The following is a 12215-nucleotide window of genomic DNA, read 5'->3' as shown; positions in this document are numbered from 1 at the left end:
GTTTAAAAGCTGTGTGATCAAATAGGTGAAGCATGCCATGCAGTTGTGTCTGTGTGTGTGTGACTCAGAAAGAGTTTTCTGGCAGAAAGTGTGAGGTCAAGAAGCGATCAGCACCATGGAGAGTTACCCAAAGTCACACCCAGTCCAACATTGAAGGGCGCTGTCCCTTCAGCACCACACGGCCAGATGTCTCAGCAGCCATACAGCACACATGTGCTACAGGACAGGTGTAGAACATGTTGAATCATAAACAGATTATATCTAGTAGTAGTAGTGACATGTTGGTATAATGGACAGAAAACGGTGTGCAAAATAGCAAGTGGCACATTTAAAAAAAAGTATTTTAGAGGAAAGATTGTACCAAGATATTTCACATTAACTTCAGTGGTTCCCAAACGTTTTCATGTAAAGGGCCCCTAAACTGATACAAATAAGACCACCGTTTGATTAGATTTTGTCCCAGGGTCCCCCATCTGATAGGAATTTTGCTTTTAGATGTTTTATTACAGAAAGTGTATGAAACCGAAGACCAAAATAGTCATACATTCCGTCATTGTGTTATTTAGGGATGGAATTATAGTGGAAACTTAAAACAGTTCCCTTTTTGCTGGGGGACCCCCTGCAAACCCTTCAAGGACCCCTGGGGGTTCCCGGCCACCACTTTAGGAACCACTGGTCTAGCTGAAGTTTGTCGGCCCTAATGACGTAATCAGGGGGTATCTGCGTTTGAGCTTGGAGATAATAATAACATTCTAAAAGTCTGCATTAGTAACTGGGGACATGGAGTTTGAAAGAGGAACATAGCCGCTAGGGACAGTCAGATTACATGATGCCTCAGGTTGCATTATGGGCAATAGTGGAAGAAGTATTCAGATCCTTTACTTCAGTTAAAGTAGTAACAGTGTAAAAATACTCTGTTTCAAGTAAAAGTCCTTCAAAATCTTGTGAAAAGTACAAAAGTATTAGTATCAAAAAAAAAAAAATCCAACAGTAATTATGCAGAATGGCCCATTTCAGAATCATATGTATAATTAGATTATAATTATTGAGGCATGAATGTGTTCATAACCTTAATGTTGTAGCTGGTAAAGGTGGAGCTTATTTTAATTTGGTTACTTTATCTACTACTGGGTAGCTTGTAAATGTCACCAAGGACATGCATGTATTCTTATCATTATTTATAATATGACATCATCATTTATTAGTTGATTTATAAATTTGTATTATTAATCTCAATCTGCAAAGTAACTCAAGGTATTAAATGCATTTAGTAGGGTGAAAAGTCCAATATTTACCTCTGAGATGTAGTGGAGTAGAAGTATAAAGTAGCAGAAAATTCTCTAGTACCTCAAAATTCTACTTAGGTACAGTACTTCAGTTTTCAAATAAGTTTATGAGGGACGCCCGGTTAGCTCAGTTGGTAGAGAGGGCGCCCATATATAGAGGTTTACTCCTCGACGCAGCGTGTCCAGGTTCGACTCTGACCTGCGTCCCTTTGCTGCATGTCATTCCCCCTTTCATCTCTTCAGCTGTCCTGTCAATAAAGGCCTAAAAATACCCATAAAATAATAATAATAATAAAAAAAAAATTGTTTATTAGGATATACCCCTTGAGATGGATCATCTCATTTTGTAGGGTTCCCAACACATTTCACAATCATTACATAACGACAGAGGAATGACAGAATCAAAATAAAATAGAAAAAGAATTATCAATATGAAAACATACACATAGGCAAAAAAAAAGAAAGAAAAAATAAACCCCATACAAGTACATATATTAGTAAATGTACTTACTTACTTCCCACCACTGATTATGGGAAATGTAGGATCCAGTTTGACTCATGCTAAGACTAAAAGAAATGATATCTCGGCTATTATTTTTGACCAATCCCTTTTTTTGTCTCTTGTCAGTCTCCCAACTTTATGACTGGAGTTCCCCCTGTAGTAGTCAACATACTGTACCTCCAGGTAAACCTCTGCTACAAAAGGCTTCCTTTACTATACGGTACTATTCTATTGGGGCCATGACGGCCCATCACTTCAACATTATACACTGAGTTTCATTTCCACCCTACTTACTGAGTTTTACTGCTGAAAGCACCGCCACTGAGAACGCCTAGACTATCTCACTATGCTATCACTATCTAGTCAAACTGTAAACCTCACTACACCCACTTTTATCCTTATTTTGATTGTTTCCCCTGCAAAGTCCTGCACTGCAAACTTCTGCTTAGATAAGTGTTTTCAGACTTTGCAAACGTGACACTTTTTAGCATCAGATTGTTTTTTCCCCCACAAGGTTATACTTCATCTGATGCATTTTACCCTCTGCTGTCTTACAGCAGAGTAATGCATTGAAAAAATATACACACACACATATACATACATACATACACACACATATATATATATATATATATATATATTTATATACACATACATATATACATATATAATAATATAATATAACATATATACACATATATAAAAAAAAAAAAAAAAAAATATATATATATATATATATATATATATATACATACATCTGCAACCACATGGTATACCACACTGCAGTTACAGTTTACCAAATGCTTAATGTATTCAGTGTAGAGTTAGTTATATATGTCCCTGCCCCTGTATTTCTTTCAATTTTAACTATGAGAAAAACACATTCAACTCCATCAATATGTCAGCGACAAGAGTGACAAATTACGGAACATTTAATGTATTTGGTGTTAGTGAAAGTCTATTCATTTTTCAATAAGTTCCTGCTCTGCATCCAAGAAAGTAAAAGACAGGATCACTGACCTGTGATACCCTATGTTACAGTGTGTGGCGTGTGTCCTGTATTAATCCAAATTCTCAAACTAATGTATTAAAAGTATGCCAGAGGCTCCTCATTTCTGCACACAACTCTGTATTTTCAACCATAAATCAATCCTAACAGAAATCTCAAGGCTTGTCATTCTTGCTGCGACTGTAACACTTTTTTAATCATTGTTTTTAACGCCCTTCAAATCATCAAGCACCCATTGTGAGCACATTATGAATGATAGCTGGATCAGAGAATATTATAATGTACTGTATAAACACACATCATAAATCTGATGTGGAAAGGTCATGTGACTGTAACTGGAGTCTTCTTATTGTATTTATTTGCATCAACACATTATAATGCTTTTCTAGTTTTAACAACTAGCCTACTCAAAGTGCTTTTACATAGCACAGGAACCATTCCCCATTCACACACATTCACACACATGGTGGTGCAGCATCATTCAGTGTCTTGCCCAAGGACACTTCGGCATGGAACTGCAGGGCCAGAGATCGAACCACCAACTTCCCGATTGGCAGGCGACCGCTCTACCACCTGAGTGTACAACCGCCCAATGAAGTTAACCGTCCACGCATTACAGTAACATAAACTGTTTAAATAAGCTGGAAACATGGTTAAATGCAATTTGCTCTTACCAATGTATCGCCATGTGTACTTCGTCCATAACAATCCCCCACCAATTGGTCCCAAAACATCCCAGTTACATAGCAAGTGCCGTAAAAATAGTCTTTGTAAATCTTTACAATCATTCCCCAAAAGAACCAAGCAGGCCTGCCTTGTTGCACGATTCTATTTTTTAAAAACTTGCCATTACACGTAGCTTGCTCGCTCGAAATTTGTTGTTGTTTCCCGAAGTGAACGGAGTTTATGAATGGCAACACACAGAGAGCGGAAGGTTAGACACAACCGGTATCATCGTTTTACAACGTTAAGACCTGTCTAGATATGAAAATGGAAAACGCTCCTGTGGGTTGCATTTCCTGCCACCGGTAGGGGCGCTAGTTTATGAAACGGTCCTGGGTCATATTAAAGGGAGAAATATATATATATATATACAGTACAGGCCAAAAGTTTGGACACACTTTCTCATTCAATGAGTTTCCTTTTTATTTTCATGACTATTTACATTGTAGATTCTCACTGAAGGCATCAAAACTATGAATGAACTAATTAACAGAAAAGTGTGAAATAACTGAAAACATGTCTTATATTTTAGATTCTTCAAAGTAGCCACCAGCTTTTTTATTAATAAGGGAAAAAAATTCCACTAATTAACCCTGACAAAGCACACCTGTGAAGTGAAAACAATTTCAGGTGACTACCTCATGAAGCTCATTGAGAGAACACCAAGGGTTTGCAGCGCTATCAAAAAAGCAAAGGGTGGCTACTTTGAGGAATCTAAAATATAATACATTTTCAGTTATTTCACACTTTTTTGTTAAGTACATAATTCCATATGTGTTCATTCATAGTTTTGATGCTTTCAGTGAGAATCTACAATGTAAATAGTCATGAAAATAAAGAAACACATTAAATGAGGTGTGTCCAAACTTTTGGCCTGTACTATATATATATATATATATATATATATATATATATATACATTTATTGGGTGATGAGGTTATCAAGACAAGTCTTGTATTAACCACTGGGACCTGTGCATTTCATTATTGTAGCAGAGATTTTATGCATATCATTAGTTGTGGAAACTCGTATAAGAGGGCTGCAATTCAAGTAGGCCAATACATGAACTCACCATGTACTCATAGGAAAAGAGCCATGGCAACTAGTAATATCCTACACATGTAGATCTACTTTCATCAACTTACCATGTTGCTCACAGGAAAGCCTTTTGAAGAATTATTTTCTGCATTAATTATGAATTGTAACGGACGTGTGTCCATTTTAAGTTGAGCCTCGTGGAGAATAGATGGCTGTGAGGCATAAATAAATCAGTGGTGCATGGTGATCAATAAGAGGCAGCAACAGCTTACTCTAACACACACATTGTTCATTGCTGACTCGCGTTGTAACAGACAAAACCTCTCCTGCACAAGTGGCCGTGGAAAAAACATTTCAGTCCATGCCGACTCAGTTTCCATAACAACCTGGTGGGCAGCAAATGGCTTTGCTGCTACTATTTCCTCTCCCAGAGGGGTGTGTGTGTGTGTGTGTGTGTGTGTGTGTGTGTGTGTGTGTGTGTGTGTGTGGTCATCTCTGCAGGAGAGGCCAATAGTCTGAATGTCAGAGGTGGATTCTGAAAAGTGAAAATGTCGAAGGTGCAGCCACACCCAACGGCTGAGACAGCGCTCTAGCTGTTGTTCCACACAAAAAAAGAGAGAGCAGAGACCGGAGGGGGGGTGTTAGATAATTAGAGGGGAAAGTTGGCAGCATGCCCGATAAACAGTTGGAAGAGGCAGCGAGAGTCTGGTCTCTCCGGCCAGGAAGGGCACGGTCCTGGCATCCAGAACAGATGTAGGACATGTAGTGAGATCAGCAGCATGAGTGGACTCTCTAATGGGCTGCTCCTCATACAAACATGGTGGAACTGCTTATTGGATTAGATTACTGGCTCTGTTCAGTTCAGTTTACGCAGCTATCTGTATGAAGCCAGTTTAATGTTTGCTGAATTAAGCGGGAATACGGATCCAAACCTAGAAGAACTAGACATGAATCAGCATGCATCATGAAGCCGCTGCTAGTGTTCCAAAAGAGGCCAAAACCGAGAACAGTAAGAAAAGTTTCACCTTCGTTTTCCTCCCTGAACACAGCTGGATTAACACTCTCCAGGGCCCTGGGGCCAAAAATGAGCTGTGGGCCCCCAGTGACTATCGTATCGAATTACCGCCCATACAACCGCCTGACCAATCGCAAGTCACAGCTGTCAAACATGACTTTTCCCCCCTGTTTTTATCGCAAAAAAAAGAACTAATAAAAACTAAACTTGTTAGAAAAATGAACACTTAAACAAACATCAGCGTGATAAGAACTACCCAAAATGACAGAAACCATCTTTGAGGAAAAAATGTATTTCACCTGTACTTTTTTTTTTGGTTTGGCCCATGTCCCATCTGCTAACATGGAGGGGGCGGGATATATGACCTATAATGCAGCCAGAAACCAGAAGGAGATCAAGATGTTTGGCTTCACTTATACACTCTATGCATCAACCCCCTGCTTCACAAATGTTGGCACGCTAACATGCTAAACTCGCATTAGCACTAACATTACAAGCTAAACCTCAGCATGTCAGCATTGTCGCTGCAGCAGTGCACACAGTATGCTAGCGTGTTGATGTTAGCATACCTGCTAGCATGGCCGCAGACTTTCTCTCAGTTTCACGCCCGTTTACGCCTGCTGTCCGTCTGTAACCCTGTCCGAACCAAAAACTTCTTCGCATATAGCCGGTCAATTAATTTCATTTTGTGTGAATTAACTAAGCGACATGGCTGCTGTGTCACCGGGCTGACTTCTTTTGGGCGGATGGAAGTGATTTGAGTGGGAACGTTTGTTCCTTGTAGACAAGTGGAAGTAAGTGAGAAGAGGCAAAACAAACCCGCCTGCCAACAGAGAACGGCATTTCTGTCACACGCTTTATGCCACTGACATTGTTTCATAAATAAACATAAATGACTAGAAGTAGTATTTCTATATTTTATGGCTCCATGTGTCTGCAATTTGTGCTGTGCCGTTTGATCATCTGACTTTCTAAATAAAGCATGAACACAGCTGATGTTTCACATTTACGACAGCTGTTTCGATTTGCAAACACAGCACCCAAAGAAGCTAATCTGGCACACGAGCACTCTGGATTATTACTGATTATTGATGGAGTGTCAGGATTGTGATTTCTTCGTCTCACTTGATCACACAGTGTGCCTTTATCCGGCAGTGAAAGCTGCTGCATTGGAGTGGAGACGGGGAGGAAAGTCTCCTCACCAGAGGGGATGGAGATGGAGCTGGCCACCACCCTGTAACCCATGGTAACGCCATCAGCTGCAGTGGGAGGAGCTACGTGTCTCACTGTGTCTGGATTGGCTGGGAACAGGTGTCCTGAGGTTCCATATAGGGAAGATGGAGGAGGAGTGGAGGAGGCATTGTTGAGGAGGAAGCAGGACTCAGGAGTGTGTGTGTGTGTGTGTGTCACATAACTCATTGATTTATTTTTCACTGTTTTTTTTTTTTAAACTTGGATTTATGTGAACTTTTGACATTTAAATCTATTGTATTAATTAGGTTAACTGAAATGGCCATTTGGATTATGCATATATCGTTGTCACATCAACCTGATTCAATTTAACATGAAGTGGGGTTTTGAGATTTTCTGGAGGATTTCTTCCATTCAGTCAGACTGTATATTTGACTGAATGCTCTGCCATCAATTAATGTCTCAATATCGTTGTTTTACCGTTTTATCTGCATGTGTGTTCGAATGAGAATACCAAGGAGCTTCACCCGCCTCTGGATCTGTTTGATAAAGAACATTTGTTAACCTCTTTGCACAACTAAAAAGTATAATTCAAACTCTTAAAGGAAAAGTTCAACATTTTGGGAAATATTTCAGTTTCTTGTTGAGAGTTAGATGAGAGGACAGATACCACTCTCATGTCTGTATGGTTAATATGTAAGTGGAGCCAGCACCCAGTTAAGTTAGCTTAGCATAAAGACTGGAAGCAGGAGGAAACCGTTAGCCTGGCTCTGTCAGGAGGTAAATATCTCAGAACTTCTAAAGCGGCATGCTTGACTTCTCTTCTCACATTTGCTTGGCTTTAAGTCTGGTTGTCAGATTGCTTCCTTTCTGTTTTTTCTTCTAGAAAATTGAATGTGGTTTTAGGTTGTCATCCTTTAACTGCTTGTCCTGATTGTCTGCTTAACATTGCTGGGTATTAATTGCCTCTGTTTTGCATGTCCTACTTTGCATGATGCTCGCCTTTCTCCCCTTACAAATCTCTCATTTGACTCTCGGCAAGAAAGCTAGTAAGCATGTTTCCCAAATGTCAAACAAAGACGTGCCTGTAAACAATCTTTCTTCTGCCTGATGCTTTGTCTAATTTTATTATCCCGTCCTATGTATGTTTTTACAGCACCAGCAAGCATAAAAACAACAGTCCGGAATATACAGTATATACTATTTATATATTGTTTTTACTGTATAAGCAATTCATAAGCTCAGGATATGTTTTGTATGCTATCTGTGAAATAACTAGTCATCAAAGAAATGTTGTGGAATATAAAGTACACCCTTTCTCTCTCAATGTGGAGGACCAGAAGTATATTTCAATCAGAAATGACACCATGAGTGAACAATGTGCAGATGCTTGATTTTAATAAATCTACTTTGGCGAGTAAAATCTAATGGCTACTATTTATTCAGAGAGGGAGAATTATAGATGGGGGTCTAAGTGTAACCACTAAGACATTGTGGTGATGAAAGAAGAATTATACTTAAAGCTTCATAAAGCAGCAGAAAAGGGGGGGAAAAAAGCACATCAACTAAGTAGATGTTCTTCATATGGCAGCACTAAAGTCAGTTTCTGGAGGAACTATGGGTGTAGATCGTGCATTATTGTGAGAAAGAAATATCTAAAAAAAAGCATGGGATGGAGTTCTATCATGCTTAATGTAAGGCCCCAATCCAAATGTTTACCAGCAGTATTCTTCACACTTATAATACTATTTAAACAAGGACGTAGAGGAAGATGGCTTCCTACGTGACTTAGTGTTTTAATGCTGATGCATGGCACTGACATTTTTGCAACATCAATACATGCAAGAAAATATGGGAGAAAAACGAAGTTCATGTTAATTGTGGGGAAACATTTTTAAGGAAATAAGAGAAGGCGCCAGTGACAGTCGGCACTGCAGAGCGTCTGCCACTGGAGTGCAGTGCTGCCCCCCGGACAGCTCTGTACAGCACATGCACTGTTGGGAGAGACCGAGGCGCTGTGTGTGGCCTCACTGAGCAGCTTCAGATACTGTAGTTAGCGTAGTCAGCGCTGACGTGGTGTCTCCCTGCTCTGGTTTCAAGCAGCTGAAACATCCAGGTCTAGGTCAAAGCATTAATGGGGGCAGGTTCTGCGAAGATAAACTCGACACTTCTAGAAGTTCTGTATTTGACAGGAGAAGCGTTGAACGAACAAGGTTTGCTAGAGCAGGTCGACTGAGGACCCATAAGAGACGACAATCTCACACCCAACAAAGGCGTTTCTGACGCCTTTTTTGTTTTAGCTTTTTCCAATGTTTTATATTATAACATTTTTCTTCTTTACATTTTCAGCGCTTATTTATACGCCCCATATCTTCGGATATAAAACAAAAATTGAAAACGGATCGATTTGACCCTAAGTCAACACAAGGGTTAAGAGCCATTACAATGCATCATTTGCAAATATTGCAACCTAAATGTAATGGATTTAAGCAATCCATGGTCTAATAAATACTTTTAACTTTAAAAGGCGAGCTCAGCGTCTCCTCACCCCAGCTGCAAAAATGTCCTGAGTGTCTTCATACTGCAAGTGTCAAGCAGAGCTCGTAGGAGTTTCCAGCCAGTTCAGAAAGGTCTTGAGATCACCTGAGAGGCCCGATGATGCGTCAGGTCTCAGCTAGGGGGTTCTGCTGCTGCGGACTTGAATCCCGGCCGGAACATCGGTTGGGACGTGTGGCAGCTGCCGAGGGCGACAGGGTGTGGAACCAAGGAGACGGCACTTCATTCAAGACACGTTTTTTTACAATCAACACTTGAAATATTGAAAAGGCACTTGCAAATGATGATGGTTATACAAAATGTAAACCATATTTTGGGCATTACATTTACTTAAACTCTTCCTCAGCAGATGGAGTTTGCCAGTTGTAAATTATAAAATGTTAATATTTCTATTTTTCTGTCCACTTTGTCTTCTGTGGCAATGCTGATTCGATAAGTTTGAGATTTGGTTGCTTCTAACAGTTTCATATCATAGCAAATTGAATACTGGGGATATTTCTTGGCATGCTGGTCAAATGACACAAACATTTATAATTTATGTTATAGATGAATCATAGAATAATCAGTTTAAGGCCTTACATTACACATTTTGTCCCTGTGTCAAGTGTCTGTTTTTAATTTAGTTCATATTTTCTGTTTTATTTTGTAGGTTCTCCGTTCTCCCTTGTGTTCTTGTTTTACTTCCTGTTGTGTATTTTCCTGCCTGTGTGATTACCTGTCCCCGCCCTAATGTGTTAGTGTCTCATTGTCTCCCCTGTCTTGTGTATTTAAGTTCTTCCCCTTACCCCAGTGCGAGATAGTCTACTTCCCTGTGTTCGGCCTTCAAGCCGTTTTCCCTGTGTCCTGTTATCCTGAGTTCCTGTATTCCCTTGGATTTTGACCATTTCCTGTTTTCACGGATTTCTCTTTTGCCTGCCATTTACTGGACACTGTGGCCTTGCTTTATTAGCTTGCTAATAAAACATTGTATTTTACGTACCCGAGTTGCATTTGTGGGTCCATTCTCTGTGTGCGTGATACATTTATGCATAAAAAAAAAAAGTTGATTTCAAGGTACTTCAATTTCAAAAAATAAAAGCGGCATTTAGCGAAAAACAAAAAATCTTTTTACAGTTTTTACATACCCAATGATGTACTAGAATGGTTTAAATTCCCCGTTGTGTTACTAATCATATTAAGCTATTCAGTAATAATAATGCCTCTTTAAATGACTGAAGTATTAAACACACTCAGTGAAAAGCTTCATTCAGGTCATCTTTAATGACAAAATGTTTTATCAATTCTTCCAAGGTAATGGGGAAAAAGAAAATCAAAGCAAATGCATTATTACAATAACTACTGTTAGACCATCACAGCCTGAGGGAAGTCTCTTTCCACACTTCACACTCCTATATTCACATCAGGTCCTGCCATCAACAATAGAGGTTCTATTTTCACACTTTAAAACTTGACTTCCGCTCTGTGCGTTCACAATCTTTTTGCAACATCACGGGGAAAAAAAACAACAACTTAAAAACAGACTACTTGAAACAAACCAAACAGGAAAGAACAATCCAAAATGCCGCTGTCAAACACTGCATGTACAAACACAGGCACCTCTGTGGCTGAAACAGAGACAAAACCCCAGTCATTGTTGGTAGTTAATGAGTCGTACGAGGGAAAACAAAAAGGTAACGCGTCCTGAGTCGACCTGCTGGGTCAAATAGCATTTGCAGCTTTTATTTATTTAAAAATAAAATAAAAAGGAGGCCAATTCTACTTTAACTTCAAGTAGATTTTTCAGATATTTTCACATCTATGCCTTCAAGTGGGGTCGACGAAAGCTAAACTAAAATCTTCCTCACAGTTGTGACATACATTGATTTTAAAGACTGTCAGAGCTCATAGAAGTTACTTCTTTAAGTTAAGTTTTTCTCTCCGGGAAATGTAACACTGAAATGGAAGTTATCAGAAAATAATTTTTTGAAAAGGCAACAAAGTAACGTCAGGCGGTGTAATGCTCACCTTTAAAACTGAAACTCAATGTGTCATCCTATAAGTAAAAACCTGTACATTTGTCAAAGTAGTTAGCAACAAGAAAAATAAAAAAGCAGAAAAAAACCCTCACTTCTAAATCAAATATTACTTGACCCAGGACTGGCTGTGGAAGGTCCACTTGGGACAAAACTGACCACAGTCGATGTCTGATATCAAGCTTTTTAATCATGCTGTGGACCTTACTGAACATGCTAGCCAAGTACCTGGTGTTTACACCTAAAGTAGTAAACCTCCCTGCAGTCGATTAGAAGTCGCTGCACATCTGCAAAGGTCAAACTGAGGACCACGTTTGGCCTGTCAAAACCCTGGAATCAGTTCCCTTCATCTGCAGCTTGATGAAGTATTTCTGTGGAAATTTTGGCAAATGTGTTGGAGTGTTAAGGGAGCAGGGCTGGCTATCACTGGACATTTTTTAACAAAGATAGTGGCGTTAAAAACAATTCTCCTGATCCAACCAATATCTTTAAAGTCAAAGTCAATGATTTCAAGCTTAATATTTAACTCATCTTTCAGAAAATAGTTTAAAAAATTAAAAAAAAAAAAAATGTATATAAGCAGCATTTTCCTAAAAAAAAAACAATTTATGGTCTAATACACAAATAATCCCTCTCAATCATTACTTATGACCCACTAGAAGTGTGTGGCGATGTCTGTATCTGCCCTCTCTTGTTATTTTGCTGCATGTGGGATGTTTCTGGGCATCAACCATAGTCTTTGGGCCCCACGTAAGTGTGTAACGCCCAGCCAATAACAGCACGCAGAGTGTGCAGCCCGGTCACCTCGCTGTCGCTGTGCTGTTCGACAGACACAGACACACATGCAGCGACAGGATGAATCTCTGCATTCACACAAACCTTC

Source organism: Perca fluviatilis, chromosome 17 (genome assembly GCF_010015445.1).
Source record: "Perca fluviatilis chromosome 17, GENO_Pfluv_1.0, whole genome shotgun sequence".
Lineage (NCBI taxonomy): Eukaryota > Metazoa > Chordata > Actinopteri > Perciformes > Percidae > Perca > Perca fluviatilis.
This window is presented reverse-complemented; position numbering follows the sequence as displayed.